We start from the raw sequence: 26,393 nt of genomic DNA on the forward strand, positions 1-26,393 counted from the left end.
AAGCTCATTTTGTGCAGTAGGCCAAGTGACTTGTAGTTCACATGGCCTAGCCTCCTATGCCACAAACTTAACTCATCAGCCTGAGCCACATGTGTCTTTGGCTCTAGCTGATTTACGTCCAAAGTGAAACTTCGATCACTCATGGCTACTGTTACTAACACTTGGTCAATAGCATCTTTGATCACACACACTTTGCCTTCAAAAATAAGAGAGTAGCCCTTCTCCAGCAACTGACCAACACTTAGCAGATTTTGGTCAATGTCAGGTACATAGAGAACCTCAGAGATAGTTTTGTTACCTGACTTTGTGCCAATCACAGCCTTGCCTTTGCCTTTGGCCTCTATGAGCTCACCATTCCCTACTCTGACTTTGGTCACAAAGGTAGTGTCTAGCTCCTTGAACATGCTTCTGTTTGAAGCCATATGATGAGTACACCCACTATCAATCAACCACATCTTGCTAACCTTGCTCGAGCTTGCAAAACAAGAAGCTGTGAAGACATGCTCTTCCTGTGCTTCAACATCTTCAGCAGTCTGAGCTTGATTCTGATGGTGTAGCTGTGGTTTTGGTTTGTTTTTACACACTTTTTCAATGTGTCCAAGCTGTTTGCACCCTCTACACTGAATGTCGGGCTTGTACCAGTAGTATTTTTCAAGGTGATTTGTAACGCACCATACCCGAGACCGTCGCCGGAGGCAAACACTAGGTGTTAACAGACTTAATTCATTACTTAAACAGCTCAAATAATTTATTTTTAAAATTTCTAGTCAACCTAGCAATCTGCATCACAGTCACTTAAAAATTCATATCTCGAGTTCCGAAACTTGAAATTCAATTCTGTAAATTTTCCCTGAAGCTAGACTCATATATCTATTTTTCTAGAATTTTAATCGAGCCAATTAGTACAGTTTATTAGTTAAAGTCTCCCTTATTTCAAGGATCAACTGCTCTGACCTCTGTGTATTTCGAATCATATATCTCTCTGTACAGAATTTCAATGTCTATGGCGTTTCTTTCTATTAAAACTAGACTTAATAAGGAATCTTTACATCTAAAGAATAACTTCTAATTATTTTTTTACAATTTATGATGAATTTTTAAAGTCAGAATAGGGGATCCAGAAATCACTCTGGCCCTGTTTCACAAAAATTCAAATATCTCATAAAATATAATTCATATACCTATTTTGTTCAATCCATATGAAAATAGACTCATTAAGATTCAATTTCATAACTTAATCATCATTTAATTCCATTTCTACTATTTTTAGTGATTTTTCAAATTTACATCACTGCTGCTGTCAGATTCTGTTTTATGGCAAATTTCACTTTACTAAGGATTTTCATGGACTAAATAGCGTTTTAAACCTACATAACATCAATTATGACTTAGATTGGCCAATCCAATGGCTAATCATTTACAAACCCTTTTCTTGCCAAACCATAGCCATATCATAAGATCATTTACACAAAGTGAGTATTTTGCCATAAATGCCACATTCAAAACACACAAGCCATTTTACCAATTTAAACCTTCGGATAGTGTGAATGAGTCTTCGCGTAATACCCCTACCCGTATTCATTGCCGGAATAAGGTACGAGGCATTATCGGAGTTTAAGAATTAAAATTTTTTTTATATTCAATATAGCCCTTTTATAAATATCTAACCTTCCCTGTAATATTAAATCGAGACCAATCCACATCAACCAAATCAATTCAACATATTTTCATGATAGATTCATGCATTTATATAAGATAACGTCATCACATATCTATAACCAGGTTTGTTAACCATACTAATGGCTAACTTTACATTCATTTCACGTTAACATTTACTTTGTTAGCTTATACATGCCATTGATTTCCAAAATAAAGTTTCTTTATATACCGAAATCCTGAGGTTGACAGTGTGATGTGTCTCCGACCAAATTCGACCTCCGAGCTCTTAACACTACAAAACAGGGAAAAAGGAAACGGGGTAAGCACTTTGTGCTTAGTAAGCTCATGTAACAAGAATTATACTTACCTAATATTTTCAATACAATACAATAAACATCCATATATCCATTCAATGCATTATTACCCTAATATGCACAAACTCAACATTCAAGTTAGTACAATAATTTCCATGTACCAATAATATATACTATGATTGATGAGCTCATCAATACCATGATTTCCATTTCCTTGTTATTTTTCCATATTTATCCCATTGAATTTATCGGAATTTCGATGGATTTTCAGATGTACATATTTATTGTACAATTCCGGGTCCGTCAATTCATATTCATGTGCACACATATCCATTTCAGAGAGCACACTCCCGCGAACCTCAACCTTGCAGCGGGATTACCAGTCCAGGCTAAATCCACTGCAATATAAACTCATAGAGTATTGTCGGGATTACCAGTCCAGGCTAAATCCCCTGCAACGACAATTACTCTAATGAGTTTGGATCTGAATTACCAGTCCAGGCTAAATTTAAAACCTAATTCGGATTACCCGTCCGGGCTAAATCCATTTTACACATATTCTTCGGGAGGGCTATATCAAGATAGGATCACCCGTCCGGGCTAGATCCTTTTTACCGTCAATTCCTTTTCAGAGATCCATCGAATTTTCCTTCCATTCAAACGGGATTTATTCCCATTTTATCAAATATATCAATGTTTCATAAATTTCCATATAATGAACATCCAAATCATATTCATATCAAAAACATGCATTTCAAGCATTTAAGAATATAATTCAAGTACACGAACTTACCTTGATACTTGTTTGTAAACAGTAAAAATCTACTAATCCTGAACTTTTTCCTTTCCTCGATCAAGCTTCGTATTTGAATCTTATGGATCTAAATAAATAAAATTAATTATCAATTTAATACTTTTCATGTTCATATGCAACATTCTCTATAATTCAACTATTATTTATAGTTCATTCAAAGCTGTCTACTTGAGTCATAGTCACTAAATTATTTATAACTTGAGCTACAGAACTCCAAATTAAGATCCGTTAATTTTCCCTGAAACTAGACTCATATATATTTTTACCATAAAATGTTCAGAATTTTTGGTTTAGCCAATCAGTACAGTTTATTCTTCATAGTCAATCCTATTCTGTTGTCTAACAGTCCTGACCCTTCTTCACTAAAAATAAATTATCTCTTTATACAGAATTCAAATGATGTTCTCGTTTGTTTCTATTAAAAATAAACTCATTCATAATTCTATACATATAAATTTAAGTCCCTAATTATTTTTATTCAATTTTTTATAATTTTTCAAAGTCAGAATAGGGGAACCCGAATTCATTCTGACCTTGTCTCACAAAATTCATTATATATCAAAATTTACAAATACATTGCTTACAATATTTCTTCTATGAGAAACTAGACTCAATAATCTTTAATTCCATATTTTTTTCATCTTCTAATTCGATTCCTACAATTTTTGGTGATTTTTCAAAGTTAGTCTACTGCTGCTGTCCAAACTGTTTTAGTGCAAACTGTTTATTACCATTTTTCCCCTAAGCTTTTAATAAATGATAATTTCGTCCCTACTCAATTAGCCTCTCAATTGAGCTGATTTTTCTCAATTAACATTTTATTCTATCACCTTAAACTAGTTTACAACCTTTAGAAATCAGAATTTCAGCAATAGACTTTAATTCCAAACATTTTCACAATTAGGTCCTAAAAATCAATTTCCATTGAAATTGCCTAATAAAATCGTCTAATAAACAAATTAAAGCTTTAATTTCATTCTATTTCATCATAAACTTACAGCACTCAACCATGGTGACTTTCAATTTCATCCATGAAATAAAAAAACTAATGAATTTAATAGTAGGACCTAGTTGTAAAAGTCTTAGAAACACAAAAATTACAAGAAAAAGGCAAGGATTAACTCACTTGGTGCAAAAATTATGAAATATCAGCTTATAGAACCCTCCTATGGCGTTTTTAGCTGCTGGAATTGAAGAGAAATGAAGAGAAATCTAGATATTTCCTATTTAGTCCTAGTTTTATTTAGTTAATTTTGCAATATTCCAATTTTACCCTTAATTTATCAATTTTTCTGCTGATTTCATACCCTTGCCGTCCAGCCCAAATAACTTTTGGGTCTAATTGCCTTTTAAATCATTTCTCATTATACTCTTAAGCTATTTAATCACTATAGCAACTTTTACACATATTACAATTTAGTCCTTTTCATTTAATTGACTACCCAAACATTAAAATTTCCTAACGAAATTTTAATACCACATTAATAACATTTCATAAATATTTATACAATTATTTTCGACTCGGTTTTACGAGATAGAGGTCCTGATACCTTATTTTACCCAATTTCTTCAATAATTTCTTTTTCTAACTAATCACTAAATCGATAAAATTTTCCTATCAATATTTTCATACGATTTTCCTATCATATCAATTTTCAAGCAAAAATATTGAAATAAATTTCTCTTTAAATCGGATCTATGGTTACGAAACCATTGTTCCGATAACCTTGAATTTAGGCCATTACAACTCTCCCCCCCCCTTTTAAGGATTTTCGTCCTCGAAAATCTTACCAGTAAAGAGGTTTGGGTATTGTTTCCTCATTGCCTCCTCCGGTTCCCATGTTGCTTCCTCAATCCCATGCTTTTGCCACAATACTTTCACCAAATTTATCTTTTTATTTATAAGCTCTTTTGTCTCCCATGCCAATATCTTGACCGGTTCTTCACTGTAAGTCATATCCGGTTGAATCTCTACTTCTGTCGGAGAAATAACATGTGAAGGATCTGGTCGATATCGTCGTAACATAGATACATGAAAAACATTATGGATTCTATCAAGTTCCGGTGGTAATGCCAATCGATAAGCGACCGGTCCAATTCTTTCTATGATTTCATAGGGCCCGATAAATCTTGGACTCAATTTACCCTTTCGACCAAATCGAAGAACTTTCTTCCAAGGAGACACTTTCAGAAATACCTTGTCACCGACTTGAAATTCAATCTCTTTTCGCTTAAGGTCGGCATATGATTTTTGACGATCGGAAGCTGCTTTTAGACTATCTCGAATAACCTTTACTTTTTCTTCTGTTTCCCGGATCAAATTAACCCCATGTATCTTCCTTTCACTGAGCTCTGTCCAATATAATGGTGTTCTACATTTTCTACCATACAAAGCTTCATACGGAGCCATTTTAATACTAGACTGATAACTGTTATTGTAAGCAAATTCAATCAAAGGTAGATACCTCTCCCAATTACCTTCAAACTCTAGTATACAACATCAGAGCATATCTTCCAATACTTGAATTACACGCTCAGATTGACCATCTGTCTGAGGATGAAATGCAGTGCTGAAATACAAGTGAGTACCCAAGTCTTCTTGCAATTTGTCCCAGAAACGAGACGTAAATCGGGGATCTCTATCTGATATAATGGAGACAGGCACTCCATGTAACCTGACAATCTCAGATATGTACAGTTCAGCTAGTTTATCTAAAGAATAATCCATACGTACCGGAATAAAGTGAGCTGACTTTGTTAATCGATCAACAATCACCCAAATAGCATCTTTTTTCCTCGGAGACAAAGGTAGCCCCAATACAAAATCCATAGTGATTCTTTCCTATTTCCATTCCGGTATAGTAATTGGTTGAAGTAACCCCGAAGGTACCTGATGTTCAGCTTTAACTTGTTGACATATTAAACACCTTGATACAAACTCAGAGATATCACGTTTCATTCCCGACCACCAATACATCTTTTTCATATCATTATACATTTTATTACTCCCCGGATGTACAGACATAGTACTACGTGGGCCTCGCGTAGAATCTTCTGTATGAGCTCTGAATTCTGAGGTACACATACCCTACCTCTGAATAATAAACAACCATCAGAACCAATTTGAAATTCAGAATCAATATCTGACTCACACTGTGCCCGTTTAACCTGTAACTTCTCATCATTCTTCTGAGCTTCACATATTTGTTGTAAAAATGTCGGTTTAGCTCTTAATTCAGCTAGGATTGAACCATCATCAGTCAATGATAACTGGGTATTCATAGCTCGTAAAGCAAACAGAGATTTCCGGCTCAAAGCATCAGCTACAACATTAGCCTTACCCGGATGGTAATCAATAATCAAATCATAGTCCTTTATCAGTTCAAGCCACCTGCGCTGTCTCAAATTCAAATCTTTCTGTGTCATCAAATATTTCAAGCTTTTATGATCAGTATAAATATGACATTTCTCACTGTACAAGTAATGCCGCCATATCTTCAGCGCAAATACAATAGCAGCTAATTCAAGATCATGTACTGGGTAATTTCTTTCATGTGGTTTAAGTTGTCTTGAAGCATAGGCTATTACTTTACCTTATTGCATCAAAACACAACCTAAACCATTTAATGAGGCATCACTGTAAATAACAAATTCCTTACCCGGTTCAGGCTGCACTAATATAGGTGCTTTCATTAATAGGTCTTTCAATCGGTTGAAACTTTGTTGACATTCATCAGTCCACTCGAACTTTACATCTTTCTGCAATAATCGAGTCATTGGAGAAGCTATCATAGAGAATCCCTGTACAAATCTCCGATAATAACCAGCTAAATCTAAGAAACTTCTAACTTCAGATACATTCTTCGGTGGACTCCAATTGACAATAGCTGAGATTTTACTTGGATCTACCCTGATGCCTTCGGCAGATACAATGTGTCCAAGAAAACCCACTTCTCGAAGCCAAAATTCACATTTACTGAATTTAGCATACAACTGCTTCTTTCGTAGAATTTGCAACACAATTCTCAAATGTTCTGCATGTTCTTCTTCATCCTGAGAATAAACCAAAATATCATCAATGAATACTACTACAAATCTGTCTAAGTACGGTCTGAATATCCGGTTCATCAAATCCATGAATACTGCAGGTGCATTAGTTTTCCCAAACGGCATAACTAGAAACTAATAATGCCCGTACCTGGTTCTAAAGGTTGTTTTTGGCACATCTGACTCCTTTACCCGTAACTGATAATAACCTGATCGAAAATCAATCTTTGAAAACATAGTAGCACCTTTCAGCTGATCAAATAAATCATCAATCCGGGGTAACGGGTACTTATTCTTTATGGTTACTTTATTAAGCTGCCGGTAGTCGATACACAATCTCAAAGACCCATCTTTCTTTTTCACAAATAGAACCGGAGCATCCCAAGGTGAATGACTCGGTCGGACAAAACCCCTGTCAACAAGCTCTTGCAACTGTGTCTTTAACTCTTTTAATTCTATAGGAGCCATCCGGTACGGAGCTATAGAGATCGGAGTAGTTCCCGGAATCAAATCTATAGAAAATTCCACTTCTCTTTCTGGTGGCAATCCTGGTAATTCTTCTGGAAACACATCAGAAAATTCACATACCACTGGAACTGCCTGTATCTTTGACTCAGATACCTTGGTGTCGAGTACATAAGCCAAATAAGCATTATACCCCTTTTTGACATACCTCTGTGCTGTCATTACTGAAATCATATCAGATAACCCCTCTGTCTGATCAGATTTAACCCAGAGCAACTCACCATTCTGACATTTTAGCACAATATATTTTTGTTTACAATTTACTACCGCATCATGCTGGGTTAACCAATCCATACCCAATATCACGTCAAATTCATCAAATGGCAGTAACATCAAATCAGCCAGGAAACAATAACCTCTTACCATCAGTGGACAATTTTTACAAATTTTATCCACTAACACAAACTGGCCCAGGGGGTTCGAGACTTTAACCACAAATTCAGTAGGTTCAACACATAAATTTTTAACAATTGCAAGTTTAACACATATATATAAATGCGTAGAACCAGGATCAATCAATGCAGTAATATCAGTATCAAGTAAAGAAAATGTACCAGTAATAACATCGGGTGCTGAAGCATTTTCTCTGGCACGAATGGCATATGTCCTAGCAGGTGCTCGTACCTCAGGCCTACCTATAGTATCTTTTGTAGCTCCTCGACTACCACTGACATTACCGGATGGTCGAGGTGGTTTGCCCCTCGAAACTAGATTACTCGGCTTCGATATATGTTCAACTTCTTTTTCAACCCTTTCTGGACAATCTCTGAGGAAATGGTCAAAAGAACCACATCGGTAACAAGCCCCACTCTTAAATCGGCATTCACCAAAATGAGCTTTATTACAGTACTGGCATCTCGGTTTAGGAGTGCCAACACTGCCAACACTGGTCACTGATGGAGTAGAAGGCCTTGGATTAATGCGTTGAGAACCTCGCTCTTTGCCCGAATACCCAATGGCTGAAGTAGAACGATCCTGATATTTCTTCAATTTCTTTGAAGCAGAAAACTGGGATTTTCCCATCGGTCTTTTACTAAAAATTTGAGCTTCCCTCTCAGCCTGTTTCTTTTCTTTGCTCAATTCTTCTGCTTTATAAGCTCTCTCTGCCAATGTAGCAAACTCTCGAATTTCAAGAATTCTGATCAATAACTTAATGTCTTCATTCAACCCTTCTTCGAATCGTTTGCACATTTCAGCTTCTGACTGTACCCATTCTCGAGCATATTTACTCAATCGAACAAATTCTCTTTCATATTCAGATACTGATCTATTGCCCTGTTTCAGCTCAAGAAATTCTTTTCTTTTCTGGTCAAGGAACCTCTGGCTAATATATTTTTTTTTGAACTCGGTCTGAAAGAATTCCCATGTAATTTCTTCTTTCGGAACAACTGAAGCTTTAGTATTCCACCAATGGTAAGTTGTATCTTTTAGCAGTGAAACGGCACATTTCAGACATTCTTCTGGTGTACAAGATAATTCTTCCAAAACCCGAGTAGTGTTTTCTAACCAGAATTCAGCCCGTTCGAAATCATCATCAACTGCTGCTCGAAATTCTTCGGCCCCATATTTTCAAATTTTATCTGCTGGAGCTTTCCCTTTTCTGACAGATTCAGTACCTCTACCTTGTGGGATCTCGGGAACCGGTGGAGGAGCAGGAGGGGGAGCTTGAACTTGTTGCACTACAGGGTTAGTTCTTAAGTATTGATTAAACCATTCATTCATCATTTGAAAGAAGGCTGTTTTTGCCTCCTCCCCTTGACCCTCTATCTCGGGCCTTCTACTGCTAGTTTCTTCTCTTTGTACTGAAGCCGGAGCATAACTCCCAGCTTCCTCAGATTGAGCTCGGTCGGATGACATTACTATAAAAAAACATAATTTAAATGGTCAGGAGATATCACACTATCAATAATAATTTAAATGGCATGTATAACTAATCTCGTATTTGCTACATCGGTCCTAGAACCGGCTAAACCGTAGCTCTGATACCAATAAATGTAATACCCCTACCCGTATTCATTGCCGGAATAGGGTACGAGGCATTATCGGAGTTTACGAATTAATTTTTTTTATATTCAATATAGCCCTTTTATAAATATCTAACCTTCCCTGTAATATTAAATCGAGACCAATCCACATCAACCAAATCAATTCAATATATTTTCATGATAGATTCATGCATTTATATAAGATAACGTCATCACATATCTATAACCAGGTTTGTTAACCATACTAATGGCTAACTTTACATTCATTTCACGTTAACATTTACTTTGTTAGCTTATACATGCCATTGATTTCCAAAATAAAGTTTATTTATATACCGAAATCCTAAGGTTGACAGTGTGATGTGTCTCCGACCAAATCCGACCTCCGAGCTCTTAACACTACAAAACAGGGAAAAAGGAAATGGGGTAAGCACTTTGTGCTTAGTAAGCTCATGTAACAAGAATTATACTTACCTAATATTTTCAATACAATACAATAAACATCCATATATCCATTCAATGCATTATTACCCTAATATGCACAAACTCAACATTCAAGTTAGTACAATAATTTCCATGTACCAATAATATATACTATGATTGATGAGCTCATCAATACCATGATTTCCATTTCCTTGTTATTTTTCCATATTTATCCCGTTGAATTTATCAGAATTTCGATGGATTTTCAGAGGTACACATTTATTGTACAATTCCGGGTCCGTCAATTGATATTCATGTGCACACATATCCATTTCAGAGAGCACACTCCCGCGAACCTCAACCTTACAGCGGGATTACTAGTCCAGGCTAAATCCCCTGCAATATAAACTCATAGAGTATTGTCGGGATTACCAGTCCAAGCTAAATCCCCTGCAACGACAATTACTCTAATGAGCTTGGATCTGAATTACCAGTCCAGCCTAAATTCAGACCCTAATTCGGATTACCCGTCCGGGCTAAATCCATTTTACACATATTCTTCGGGAGGGCTATATCAAGATAGGATCACCTGTCCGGGCTAGATCCTTTTTACCGTCAATTCCTTTTCAAAGATCCATCGAATTTTCCTTCCATTCAAACGGGATTTATTCCCATTTTATCAAATATATCAATGTTTCATAAATTTCCATATAATGAACATCCAAATCATATTCATATCAAAAACATGCATTTCAAGCATTTAAGAATATAATTCAAGTACACGAACTTACCTTGATACTTGTTTGTAAACAGTAAAAATCTACTAATCCCTAACTTTTCCTTTCCTCAATCTAAATTCGTATTTGAATCTTATGGATCTAAATAAATAAATTTAATTATCAATTTAATACTTTTCATGTTCATATGCAACATTCTCTATAATTCAACTATTATTTATAGTTCATTCAAAGCTGTCTACTTGAGTCATAGTCACTAAATTATTTATAACATGAGCTACGGAACTCCAAATTAAGATCCGTTAATTTTCCATGAAACTAGACTCATATATATTTTTACCATAAAATTTTAATAATTTTTGGTTTAGCCAATCAGTACATTTTATTCAAAAATCACCCCTGTGTTGTTGTCTAACAGTTCTGACCCTTCTTCACTAAAAATAAATTATCTCTTTATACAGAATTCAAATGATGTTCTCGATTATTTATATTAAAAATAGACTCATTCAGAATTCTATACATATAAATTTAAGTCCCTAATTATTTTTATTAAATTTTTTATAATTTTTCAAAGTTAGAACAGGGGAACCCGAATTCATTCTGACCTTGTCTCACAAAATTCATTATATCTCAAAATTTATAAATTCATTGCTTACAATATTTCTTCTATGAGAAACTAGACTCCATAAGCTTTAATTCCATATTTTGTTCATCTTCTAATTTGATTCCTACAATTTTTGGTGATTTTTCAAAGTTAGTCTACTGCTACTGTCCAAACTGTTTTAGTGCAAGCTGTTTATTACCATTTTTCCCCTAAGCTTTTAACAAATGATAATTTCGTCCCTACTCAATTAGCCTCTCAATTGAGCTGATTTTTCTCAATTAACATTTTATTCTATCACCTTAAACTAGTTTACAACCTTTAGAAATCAGAATTTCATCAATAGACTTTAATTCCAAACATTTTCACAATTAGGTCCTAAAAATCAATTTCCATTGAAATTGCCTAATAAAATCATCTCATAAACAAATTAAAGCTTTAATTTCATTCTATTTCATCATAAACTTACAGCACTCAACCATGGTGACTTTCAATTTCATCCATGAAATAAAAAACTAATGAATTTAATAGTAGGACCTAGTTGTAAAAGTCTTAAAAACACAAAAATTACAAGAAAAAGGCAAGGATTAACTCACTTGGTGCAACAATTATGAAATACCAGCTTATAGAACCCTCCTATGGCGTTTTTAGCTGCTGGAATTGAAGAGAAATGAAGAGAAATCTAGATATTTCCTATTTAGTCCTAGTTTTATTTAGTTAATTTTGCAATATTCCAATTTTACCCTTAATTTATCAATTTTTCTGCTGATTTCATACCCTTGCCGTCCAGCCCAAATAACTTTTGGGTCTAATTGCCTTTTAAATCCTTTCTCATTAGACTCTTAAGCTATTTAATCACTCTAGCAACTTTTACACCTATTACAATTTAGTCCTTTTCATTTAATTGACTACCCAAACATTAAAATTTCCTAACGAAATTTTAATACCACATTAATAACATTTCATAAATATTTATACAATTATTTTTGACTCGGTTTTACGAGATAGAGGTCTCGATACCTTATTTTACCCAATTTCTTCAATAATTTCTTTTTCTAACTAATCACTAAATCGATAAAATTTTCTTATCAATATTTTCATACGATTTTCCTATCATATCAATTTTCAAGCAAAAATATTGAAATAAATTTCTCTTTAAATCGGATCTATGGTTACGAAACCATTGTTCTGATAACCTTGAATTTAGGCCATTACACTTCGACCTATCCCGATTCTCAAGCCGGCTTGTCAAAACTACAATGAAAGAAAAGGAGAGAGTAAGCACAAATGCTTAGTAAGTTCACATGCAAATAGCAAGTAACATAATCACACAAACTCACATAAAACATCATTTGCATAAACAACACCAAGACATACATGTTTCATTTGTATTTAATATCTTTCTACGATTTCATCATACTAAGTTTTCAACCCGAGGGTTTAAGCACATACCTGTCAAATTTTCTCATTTACCACACTTACCAACATGTCACCTTCGTTTTAGGCCTTCTTCTTATTCACTTAAGATTCACCCGTTGAACACATCGGAATATAATTCGAATACGCGGATCTCATGTACATAAGAGCCATACCCGCAGCTAGACAAACTCAATAGCCTGCGGAACTTATGTAACCAAGCTACCATGTAACCCACCCATAAGTGAACTCGGACTCAACTCAACGAGCTCGGGCGTTCGCATCCATAAGTGAACTCGGACTCAACTCAACGAGGTCGGATGCCTAGTTACATCTCACAAACTCGGACTCAACTCAACGAGTTCGGAACTCAAATATCCTAGTGACATGTCACTTGTATTCTAATCTATTCCCAAGGTTCAAACGGGCGTTTTCCTCGATCACACATCTTTGTCGTCTTCCACGGAATGTCGAAATCGATACTTCGGTAATAGTTCATACTCATCAAGTAATTCACATAATTACATATTATTCAACAATAACCACAAAACATAACATTTCATGATAATAATAAGCATCATATCATATAAACAACATTAAATTGCTTAAAACAACAATTATGTTACTACATTTACACATGAACTTACCTCGGTACAAAATTATTAGCAATCGAGCCTGTTCTTCGTAAACTTTGTTTTTCCCTCGATCGCGACTTGAATCTCGTTTCTCTTGATCTATAAGCCAAATTAATCTTATTTAATACGTACATTCATCAAAACAGCATTTAATACGAACTTTGGCAAAATTACATTTTTGCCCCTAAACTTTTGCATAATTACACTTTTTCCCCTAGGCTCGGGAATTAAACTTCATCCCTTATTCTTATGTTTTATGACATACTGATCATTTTTCCCTTCTATGGCAACATCAAATTCACACTCTAACATGTACTTATGACTATTAGGTATTTTTACCGATTAAGCACTTTTACTCGTTTTCGCTTAAAACCGAGTAGTACAAGTTGTCTAACATAATTTAAAATCTCATATTCTATCATAAAACACCAAAATACACAAATTTCACCTATGGGTATTTTTCCAAATATGAACCCTAGGTTGAATTATTGCTAGCATAAGCTTAATCGAGCTACCGGGATCCCAAAAACGTAAAGAACATTAAAAACGGGGCTTGGAATCACTTACTATGGAGCTTGGAAGCTTGAAACAAACCCTAACTATGGAGAACCTTGAAAGTTCAGCCTAATGAAGAAGATGGACAAAAATTGGCTTTTAATTTTGTTTTTAATTCATTTTAATAACTAAATGACCAAAATGCCCTTACTACTAAACTTTCCAAAAATTCCATCCATGTCCAATTTTTGTCCATAGACTTAGAAATTGGTCAAATTGCTATTATACCTCCTCATTAATATTCCAAAACAATTTCATACTAAAAACTCCTAGAATGCAAGTTTTGCAAATTATTCGATTTAGTCCCTAATTTCAATTTAAGCACTTTAGGCATAGGATTTCATCACGAAATTTTCACACAATCATGCAATCATATCATAAACATCAAAATAATTATAAAATGATTATTTCTATCTTGGATTTGTGGTCACAAAACCACTATTCCGATTAGGCCCTAATTCGGGATATTACAACTCTCCCCCCTTTAAGGATTTTCGTCCTCGAAAATCTTACCGGTAAACAGGTCTGGGTATTGGTTTCTCATATTTTCTTCAAGTTCCCATGTAGTCTCTTCTACCTTGTGCTTTTGCCACAATACTTTCACGAGAGCGGCACTTTTATTTCTTAGTTGTTTGACTTCTCGAGCTAAAATCTTAATCGGTTCTTCTTCGTAAGTCATATCCGGTCGTAGTTCAATTTCTATTGGTGAAATTATATGTGAAGGATCCGAACGATACCGACGTAAGATAGATACGTGGAACAGATCATGAATTTTCTGTAATTCAGGTGGTAATGCTAGCCGATATGCTACTGGTCTAACTTTTTCAATTATTTCATACGATCCAATAAAACGCGGACTTAACTTGCCTTTCCGTCCAAATCTAAGGACTTTCTTCCATGGAGACACTTTCAAAAATAACTTATCACCAACTTGAAACTCGATTTCCCTTCGTTTCAAATCCGCATAAGATTTCTGTCTATCTGAAGCAGCTTTCAAACAATCTCAAATCACTTTCACCTTTTCTTCGGTTTCTTTTATTAGATCAACTCCATAAATCTGATTTTCCTTGAGTTCAGTCCAATACAATGGTGTCCGACATTTACGACCATACAATACTTCATAAGGTGCCATCTTCAAACTCGTCTGATAACTATTTTTATAAGCAAATTCTACCAACGGTAAGTACCTTTCCCAACTACCTTGAAATTCCAATACACAACATCTGAGCATCTTTTCAAGAATCTGAATTACTCTCTCTGATTGTCCATCAGTTTGTGGATGAAAGGTAGTGCTGAAATTTAACTTTGTACCCAATGCCTCTTGCAACTTTTTCCAAACCGTGAAGTAAATCTCGGATCTCTATCCGAAATGATTGACAAAGGTATTCCATAAAGTCTAACAATCTCACGGATATACAATTCAGCCAACTTATTAAAGAATAATCCGTACGTACCAGAATAAAATGAGCCGGTTTAGTCAGTCTGTCAACTATTACCCAAATGGCATTTTTCTTCCCCGGAGTTAACGGCAACCCAGATATAAAATCTATAGTAATCCGATCCCATTTCCATTCAGGAACCATGATAGCTTGGAGTAATCCCGAAGGTACTTGGTGTTCAGCTTTCACTTGTTGACAAACTAAGCATTTTGATACAAACTCGGAAATATCTATTTTCATTTCACTCCACCATTACATTTTCTTCAAGTCATTATACATTTTCGTACTGCCCGGATGAACCGCCAAACAACCATTATGTGCTTCATGCAAAATCTTTTGAATCAACTCATCATTTTTCGGTACACAAATCTGATTTTTAAACATCAAGCAACCATCAGAACCGATTCTGAAATCTGATCCCGTATCAGCTTCACACTGCTTTCTCTTGGCTTGCAAATCTTGATCATTTTTCTGAACTTCAGAAATCTCTTGTAAAAACATCGGTCTTGCCCTTAATTCTGCTAGAATCAATCCATCATTTAATATCTTTAACCAAGTGTTCATAGCTCTCAAAGCAAATAGCAATTTTCTACTTAAAGCATCGGCAACCACATTCGCTTTTCCCGGATGGTAATCAATAACAAGCTCGTAATCTTTCAATAATTCCAACCATCTTCGCTGTCTCAAATTCAAGCCTTTTTGTGACATCAAGTACTTAAGACTTTTGTGGTTGGTATATACTCGGCACTTTTCACCATAGAAATAATGTCGCCAAATCTTCAAAGCAAACACTATAGCAGCCAATTCCAAATCATGAGTCGGATAATTTCTTTCGTGATATTTTAACTGCCTCGAACCATAAGCCACCACTTTTCCTTCTTGCATAAGTACACATCCTAAGCCATTTCGAGAAGCATCACTATACACCACAAATTCTTTACCTGATTCGGGTTGTACCAAAACTGGTGCTTTAGTTAATAACTTTTTCAATTCTTCAAAACTCTGTTGACATTCTTCCGTCCATTCAAATTTAACATTCTTTCGGAGTAGTCTAGTTATAGGAGCAGCAATTATAGAAAATCCATTTACAAACCACTGATAATACCCAACTAGCCCCAAGAAACTTCTAACCTCAGTTACATTTTTCGGTGGTTTCCAATCAACAATGACTGAAATCTTACTAGGATCAACCCGTATACCATCACCTGAAACAATATGACCCAAAAATCCAACTTCCCAGAGCCAAAATTCACTTTTACTAAACTTAGCATACAATTGCTTATCTCTCAAAGTTTGCAAAACTATCCTCAAATACTCAGCATGCTCTGTCTCATCTTTTGAATAAATTAAAATATCATCACACCACAACAAATTTGTCCAAGTATGGCTGAAATATGCAATTCATTAAATCCATAAACACAGCAGGAGCATTTGTCAACCCGAATGGCATAACTAAAAATTTATAATGATCGTACCTTGTTCTAAAAGCAGTTTTAGGCACATCCGACTCTTTTACTCGCAACTGGTAGTACCCAGATCTCAAGTTAATCTTTGAAAACCATGTCGCTCATTTTAGCTGATCAAATAAATCATCAATTCTTGGCAACAGATACTTGTTTTTTATTGTCACCTTGTTTAACTGCCGATAGTCAACACACAACCTCATAGAACCATCCTTCTTTTTCACAAATAACACGGGAGCACCCCAAGGTGAAAAACTCGGTCTCACAAAACCTTTATCAGTCAACTCTTGCAACTGCAACTTTAATTCTTTCAACTCTGCTGGTGCCATTCTATATGGAGCAATCGAGATCGGAGCTGTTCCCGGTATCAAATCAATACCAAATTCTACTTCCCTGACTGGAGGCAAACCCGACAATTCTTTTGGAAATACATCCGCAAATTCACACACAACCGGCACTGATTCAACTTTCCTTTCAACTTCTTTTGTATTAATTACATACGCCAAATAAGCTTCATAACCTTTTTTCAAATATCTCTGAGCCGACATCAAAGAAATCATACTAGATAATGCCTCTATTTGTCTGGTTCAACCCGCAGAATTTCACCACTTTCACACTTTAATTCTATAACCTTTTCTTTGCAATTTATTATAGCATCATGCAATGTCAATCAATCCATACCCAAAATAACATCAAATTCATCAAACGGAAACAACATCAAATCGGCCAAAAAGTAATGACCCCGAATCATTAAAGGGCATTTCTTGCATACTTTATCAACTATCACACATTTGCCTAACGGATTCGACACTCTAATTATAAATTCTGTGTTCTCAACAGGTATATTCATACTAGACACCAGTTTCATGCATACATATGAATGAGTAGAACTGGGATCAATCAAAGCAATAACATTAACATCATAAAGAGAAAATATACCAGTAATCACATCGAGTGATGAAGCATATTCATGTGCCTTTATAGCATAAGTTCTAGCTGGAGCCCTTGCTTCAGATTTAGCTACTGAATCTCTGGCTACATTTTTGCTGCTTGCTACATTTTCAACTTTTCTCGAATATCTTCCCCTCGAGTCTGCACAACTAGCTTTTAAATTCTGAATTTTTTCTTTCTCACCTCTCTTCGGGAAGTCTCTAATAAAATGATCCATAGAACCACACCGAAAACATGGCAGTCTCTAATAAAATGATCCAGAGAACCACACCGAAAACATTCATTCGCTCTACATGGGCTAAAATGATTTCTGCCACACTGCTGGCACTCGGGCTTAACAAATCTCGTATTTCCCACACTAGCCGCAGAAGTAGTTTGAGATTTAGAACTCACATTTTACTTCTTAAAATTTCCATATGATTCTCCAGCCGAAACCTGTGAACGAGGATTCATATTTCTAGATTTTCTGGATTGCTGTGAGAATGAACTGCTCGTCGGTCTTTTCTTCCAATTTCTAGTCTCAGCCTCTACCTTTTTCTTCTCTTTAAGTAGTTCTTCATCTTTGCAAGCTCGATCAACCAGTACTACAATTTCTTTTAATTCAAGAATCCCAACAAATACTTTGATGTCTTCATTGAGTCCGTCTTCAAATCGTCTGCACATTTTAGCTTCTGTAGGAATATATTCTCTAGCATACTTACTCAACCTGACAAACTCCCTTTCGTATTCAGTAACTGTCATGTTCCCCTATTTTAATTTAAGAAACTCTTTACGCTTCTGATCAATAAATCTTTCGCTGATATATTTCTTCCAAAATTCTTCTTGAAAGAACTCCCAAGTTACTTTCTCTTTCGGTACTACTGAAGTCAATGTCTTCCACCAATGATAAGCTGAATCCCTCAACAATGATATAGCACATTTCAAGCATTCCTCAAGTGTACAAGACAATTCATCAAATACTCGAATAGAATTCTCGAGCCAAAACTCTGCTTTCTCGACATCATCATCAATATTTGCCCTGAATTCTTCGGCCCCTTGTTTACGGATTTTGTCAACTGGAGTTCTGTGAAATTTCATCAGATCTACACCTTGAGGCATCGGGGGTACAGGTTGAGGAATCGGGGAAGGTGGGGGAGGTTGTGCATTCAGGTTCGTACGAACGAACTCACTATACCAGGCACTCATCATCTAGAGAAAGGCTTCTTGAGCCCCTTCTCCTCCTCCTTAACCAATAGTAGGAGGTGGATTTTCAGTTGGCACCGCCCCTTCAGTCGGAGCTGGTGCATTACTCTCTACATCATCAGCCGCAACTAGATCAGGATCCATTTACTATAATCATTTAAAAGGTCAGAAGTCGTCACACTATCACAATATATATATGGCATGTACATCAAAACCCGTACATACAACACATTAGTCCGAGAACTAACTAAACCTGCTCTGATACCACCAAATGTAACGCCCCGTACCTGAGACCATCACCAGAGTCAAACACGAGGCGTTAACAGACTTAATTCATTACTTAAACAGCTCAAACAATTTATTTTTAAAATTTCCAGTCAAGCTAGCAATCTACGTCACAGTCGCTTAAAAATTCATATCTCGAGTTTCGAAACTCAAAATTCAATTCTGTAAATTTTCCCTGAAACTAGACTCATATATCTATTTGATAATTGTTTTTTAGAATTTTTAGTAGTACAGTTTATTAGTTAAAGTCTCCCCTATTTCAGGGATTGACGGCTCTGACCTCTGTGTATTTCGAATCATATATCTCTCTCTACAAAATTTCAATGTCTATGACATTTGTTTCTATTAAAACTAGACTCAATAAGGAATATTTCCATATAAATTATGACTTCTAATTATTTTTTTAAAATTTATGATGAATTTTTAAATTCAGAATAGGGGATCCAAAAATCACTCTGGCCCTGTTTCAGAAAAATTCAAATATCTCATAAAATATAATTCATATACCTGTTTTGCTCAATCCATATGAAAATAGACTCATTAAGATTAAATTTCATAAATTAATCATCATTTAATTTCATTTCTACTATTTTTAGTGATTTTTGAAATTCACATCACTGCTGCTATCAGATTCTATCTTTACTAAGGATTTTCATGGACTAAATAGCATTTTAAACATACATAACATCAAATATGACTTAGATTGGCTATTCCAATGGCTAATCATTTACAAACCCTTTTCTTGCCAAACCATAGCCATATCATAAGATCATTTACACAAAGTGAGTATTTTGCCATAAATGCCACATTCAAAACACACAAGCCATTTTACCAATTTAGGCCTTCGGATAGTGTGAACGAGTCTTCGACCTATCCCGATTCTCAAGCCGGCTTGTCAAAACTACAATGAAAGAAAAGGAGGGAGTAAGCACAAATGCTTAGTAAGTTCACATGCAAATAGCAAGTAACATAATCACACAATCTCACAAAAAACATCATTTGCATAAACAACACTAAGACATACATGTTTCATTTGTATTTAATATCTTTCTACGATTTCATCATACTAAGTTTTCAACCCGAGGGTTTAAGCACATACCTGTCAAATTTTCTCATTTACCACACTTACCAACATGTCACCTTCGTTTTAGGCCTTCTTCTTATTCACTTAAGATTCACCCGTTGAACACATCAGAATATAATTCGAATACGCGGATCTCATGAACATAAGAGCCATACCCGCAGCTAGATAAACTCAATAGCATGCGAAACTTATGTAGCCAAGCTACCATGTAACCCGCCCATAAGTGAACTTAGACTCAACTCAACGAGCTCGGGCGTTCGCATCCATAAGTGAACTCGGACTCAACTCAACGAGCTCGGATGCCTAGTTACATCTCACGAACTCGGACTCAACTCAACGAGTTCGGAACTTAAATATCCTAGTGACATGTCACTTGTATTCTAATCTATTCCCAAGGTTCAAATAGGCGTTTTCCTCAATCACACATCTTTGCCGTCTTCCACGGAATGTCGAAATCAATACTTCGGTGATAGTTCATACTCATCAAGTAATTTACATAATTACATATTATTCAACAATAACCACAAAACATAACATTTCATGATAATAATAAGCATCATATCATATAAACAACATTAAATTGCTTAAAACAACAATTATGTTACTACATTTACACATGAACTTACCTCGGTACAAAATTATTAGCAATCGAGCCTGTTCTTCGTAAACTTTGTTTTTCCCTCGATCGCGACTTGAATCTCATTTCTCTTGATCTATAATGCCAAATTAATCTTATTTAATACATACATTCATCAAAACAGCATTTAATACGAACTTTGGCAAAATTACATTTTTGCCCCTAAACTTTTGCATAATTACACTTTTTCCCCTAGGCTCGGGAATTAAACTTCATCCCTTATTCTTATGTTTTATGACATTCTGATCATTTTTCCCTTCTATGGCAACATCAAATTCACACTCTAACATGTACTTATGACTATTAGGTATTTTTACCGATTAAGCCCTTTTACTCGTTTTCTCTTAAAACCGAGTAGTACAAGTTGTCTAACATAATTTAAAATCTCATATTCAATCATAAAACACCAAAATACACAAATCTCACCTATGGGTATTTTTCCAAATATGAACCCTAGGTTGAATTATTGCTAGCATAAGCTTAATTGAGTTACCGGGATCCCAAAAACGTAAAGAACATTAAAAACAGGGCTTGAAATCACTTACTATGGAGCTTGGAAGCTTGAAACAAACCCTAAATATGGAGAACCCTTGAAATTTCGGCCTAATGAAGAAGATGGACAAAAATTGGCTTTTAATTTTGTTTTTAATTCATTTTAATAACTAAATGACCAAAATGCCCTTACTACTAAACTTTCCAAAAATTCCATCCATGTCCAATTTTTGTCCATAGACTTAGAAATTGGTCAAATTTCTATTTAGACCTCCTCATTAATATTCCAAAACAATTTCATACTAAAAACTCCTAGAATGCAAGTTTTGTAAATTATTCAATTTAGTCCCTAATTTCAATTTAAGCACTTTAGGCATAGGATTTCATCACGAAACTTTCACACAATCATGCAATCATATCATAAACATCAAAATAATTATAAAATAATTATTTCTATCTTGGATTTGTGGTCACAAAACCACTATTTCGATTAGGCCCTAATTCGGGATATTACATGATTGGTCTTCTTACAATGAGCACAAGGTGGAAACTTTCTTTTGGTGGCTTCCTTCTTGCCTTTGTCCTTCTTTTCTGTCCAAGGCTTCTTTCCTTTGAAGTTGGAGCTCGAGTTTGAGCCTTCTCTGCCTCTGGCCTGAAAAGCTCCCTTAGAATACTCCTCTATCCTGTTTGCTCTTTTTTGCTCTTGTGCATAGAGAGCACTTATCAAATCTATCAACGGAATAGTTGATAGGTCCCTCGAGTCCTCCAGGGAAGAGATCTTTGATTCATACTTCTCTGGAATGGTTGTTATGACTTTTTCAACTACCCTTTGATCACTAAAATCATCCCCAAGCAATCTTATGTTGTTGACAGTGGCCATTATCCTGTCAACATACTGCTTGACAGTCTTTGACTCCTTTATCCTCAGATTCTCAAAGTCCCTTCTCAGGTTTATTAGTTGCTGCTGCCTAGTCTTCTTAGATCCTTGAAACTCCTTCTTGAGTTTGTCACATGCTTGCTTTGGACTGTCACAGGCCATTATCCTTGTGAAGATCACATCTGAAACTCCACTTTGAAGGCATGACATGGCCTTGTACTTCTTTACACAGTCTTCATTATACTGCCTGATCTGAGCAATGGTTGGGTTTGCTCTTAGGGGAGGTGGCTCAGTGTCATTTTGAACCACATTCCACAGGTCATGTGGCTGTAGATATGTCCTCATTTTCACAGCCCAGATGTTATAATTTTCACCAGCAAAAATAGGTGGTGGTGGTGGTGGTGAGAAGCTCATACTTTCAGCAACTAAAAACAGACCAACAACAACAGCTCTTGCTTCTTTCTTTTAAACACGAGTCAGCTACAAACTGTGCACAACCAAGGCCCTCAAAGGCAACAAGCTCTTGATACCATTTGTTGAGTTTTTCACACAGGAGGAAAAACAGATCTATTTCACCCTGGTAAAATATGAACAACTTGTTGAAACTGGAGCAACAAAGTAATATACCTAGGTAAAGTATATGTTAAGTTTCGATCAAATGATCAATGAAACAAAATAAAGAAATTTTATGTTTGAAAGCTCAAAACAGAAGCAAAATCGGATGAACAAATTGAGAGAACAAGTTGGCTATGCTTGTTACTTAAAAAGTTCAAAATTACATGTACATAAGTAGATGGATTACATTGGTAAAAAACAAAGCTTGCTTGTGCAAGTAAATAACCTGTTAAATCAGCATAATGACTTCCTAAACAGCTACTAAAACAGCTAAGTATCTAACTAAACCTTAGCAAATACAAAAGGTTACATTGAAACAACAAAAGTCAACTCTCACATGGAATGCCAATTGAATTACTCATTGGACAATAGCATGCTTCAGCTGCGATGCTTGGTTACTTGCATGCTTATGCATGATTGCATGGTTGCATGCATGTTGCTGCTGTAGTTGCCACCTTCGAACATATCCACCTAACTCCAGTAAGTAGCATTGAAACTTGTTAAACAGGACTTGCACACTTGGTAAAGCTGATTTATCAGTTCAAACTTCACCTAATTACATCAAGTTCATTAACAACTTAGTTCTAATCTAAGTTACAAACATCATTTGGAAGTAACAAAATGAAACAAAATGAAACAGCAGCTTGAACTTCAGCTGCAGCTGCATGGCTTGGGCTGCTTCTCTGCTACTTGTCTGCATGCAGGCCAACTTTAACAGTCATCCCCAAAAGACCAGGCACCCATTACCTGGAAAGTTCGAAACCAAACTGCCACTATTTTCAATGCTCTCCTTTTCAGAAGCGGGCTCATGATCAACTAAAAGCTGTTTAGCCAAACCGTTCTTAGAGATCACAGCCCGGGAATAGCCAACATTTGCTATTACAAGTTTCTGGCAGTTTATCAATATTGCTGTTACTCCCGTTGAACCCCTTTGCCCAAATCAATGGCTTGTTCCAATATATTTGTATCCGTTAAATGATACACTCTCCTAATCACATTCTCTGGTTCCGTCCAAAAGTCGGGCTGCCCGCGTGAAAAGAAACAGAGGCACTTAGTTAAAATTCCAAAACAAACACTGTCAATGTATAGGAAAAAGATACCATAAGATCCAGCTAATTATAGATTACCTCATTCAAGATATTGTTAAACAAGTTTGCCTCAAATGATCGGGAACAACATGGCTCAAATGGCAGTTGAATATGGTGAATAAACCAAGCGCATTGCCGTTTACTTGCTTAAACTCCACGGAAACATAGTCTTCCATTGGATGATTTGTTTTCCCCTTCACTAAATGATAGCCATGCGTTATGTTCTTCAACATCTTACTCTTCCCTTTTCCAGATTCAGCATTATTAGAAGGGTTTAAGCCAACTTTTTCTTGAACTTTCTCCTGCAGTGAATATATATAAGCAGAAAATTTACACAACGTTTCCTAGAAATCGCCATTGATGAAGATAGGCATGCCATCAACAGTAAAGCATTGTGGTGGAAATGGGTTAATTTTTTGTTTCCAAAATGTAGTTAATTGATTCACAACTTTTAACAATTTCATTTTCTAATGGGAAATTATTGAGGTCAAATTATCCAAAAAATCCAAATCTTCCAGATTTATCAAACCAAGTTACCACAAACTAGTTCTTGGAAACAATTTACTCCAATTTGCAAATTTCCATGAAAATACAATCATAATCAAAACCCATATATAATAAATCCAAATCAATCACTTCAAAATGCTGCAAATGGGTTCTTTCAAAGAAAAACCATAACCCATTTCTTCATTACACACATATATTCATATTCACACAATAGATAATGGAAAGTCTAACTATAAAAAAGAAAAGGTATTTAAAGAAAACCTAGAAAAGAGAAGGGATACCTTCATCTTATGGTATTTCTGCAGTCAATGGTTGGTACCTTATAAAGTAAACTTGGTTTGTTCCTCTAACTTTACTAATCAAATTTGTTTTTTATACGAAGATCTTTTTTTTTCTATGTTGTTGTTGACTTAATTCAACTTAAAAAATCGAATTCATTGATCAAATTTAATTTAATTTTATCTAATTTAATTCAATATAACAATAATAAATTTATCTAGTCAAAAATCTCAAATGATTTGAAATTAAAATGATTGTTTCAACTCATGATCAAAATGAGCTACTAATACTAACACAATGCGCAAGGAATCTTTTTTAGATACAAAACTAAAAGTCTTAATATAATCGATCATTTCGCGCTGAGTGAATCCTTTCACAACATGTCTGGCTTAATGTCTTAATGTCTTTCACAACTTTTTTATTTTACATTGGCATAATGCTTCAAATTTTATAAATTCTAATTGTTAAGCATGTCAAGTAATTTGATTTGGTGTGGTGGTTAAGTACCTTGAATGTTTGCTTTAGGTCTAGAGTTCAATTTTGTTTTTTTCTTTTTTGAATTTTTCCTATTTATTTTGGTATTATGTTCAACTTGAGCCTTAGGGCTTATCTCTTATTTTCAATGATGAGTTTATTGGTTGAGTAGTAAGACTTTAGCTTATTACCAATTTAAATTTTATAAAATCTAGTAGGTGGGATTTAGATTAACTTAAATCTTTTTATTTATTTATTTTAATTTAATTTTACTAAATCTCTATTTTCACTCATTGTTTCAACCGTCCACACTCTCACCCCACTTTGTATGTTACTTTCTTTTGTTTCCCTATTCTTTTGTTTATCTTCTTTTCTCTTGGTTCTTTTTATTTTTCTTCTTTTTCCACTTTCATTATTCTTGAATACTACCATTTATTTTGTGTGTTTTGTCACTTGGATCGTATTCTGTTTGCAGTGTAAGTTTCATTTGGTTACTTTTGTTGTCTTTTCATTAATAGTTTAGTTTTATTTAGTTTCTTGAACAAGTTGAGTTTATGTTGGTATATTTTTTGTTCGTTATCATGATTAGTATTTTGTGGTTCTCGACTAGGCGAAAGGTGTGAGAATCCTAACTCTCCAGCAAAGTAGATATAATTTTCGACATTGTTTTGGAGAACTAAGTTTCGAATTTTGTTTTAGGGGATGAAATTTTGATTTAATGATGTTATTTTGGATAAGTATTGTTAGTTAATCCGTGTGGTTTGATGAAGGTTTGTAGGATTCGTGAGTTCCAATTGACTAGTTAATCAAAACAACAATTAGGTGTGTGAAATAACCTGAAAACTCAATCGAAACTCAAGAAAATTGCGAAACAAGGGTTGTTTTCGAAATTGCCCAATGCCACATGGCCATGTTGTAGGACGTGTGGAGCACACAGTCATGTGAATTTACACAGCCTGTGTTGGTAGGCTGTGTGGACCACACGAGATAGCTTTTTGAGTCGTGTGGGCCACACGACTATGTGGGCATTTTGGCCAATTTTAAGCCCCAATTAAGGGCCAATTAAAGGACTCAAATATTAGGTCCATGGGCATCATATAACCCCCCAAAAATGTAAGTTTTAATACATATATATATACATGGGTAAGCTTAGGAGGTATGTTAAGTAGGTTGTATATAAATCACCTTATAAAAATGTATGTGAATACATGTCATACGACTTATGATATATTGATTTATGATATTATAATTATGATTATGCCAATGTTTTGGGATGGGTTATAATATGATGAAGTGTTATGATAGTTTT

General features: G+C 35.1%; 1 pseudogene; it reads right to left on the minus strand.

Moving 5' to 3' along the window:
* LOC107947966 (probable protein phosphatase 2C 39) overlaps positions 1-24,618 on the minus strand; it is a 28,499-nt pseudogene extending 3,881 nt beyond the window's left edge.
* Between the last annotated feature and the right edge of the window lie 1,775 nt (positions 24,619-26,393).

The sequence above is a fragment of the Gossypium hirsutum genome, chromosome A04, assembly GCF_007990345.1.
Source record: "Gossypium hirsutum isolate 1008001.06 chromosome A04, Gossypium_hirsutum_v2.1, whole genome shotgun sequence".
Taxonomy (NCBI): Eukaryota; Viridiplantae; Streptophyta; class Magnoliopsida; order Malvales; family Malvaceae; genus Gossypium; species Gossypium hirsutum.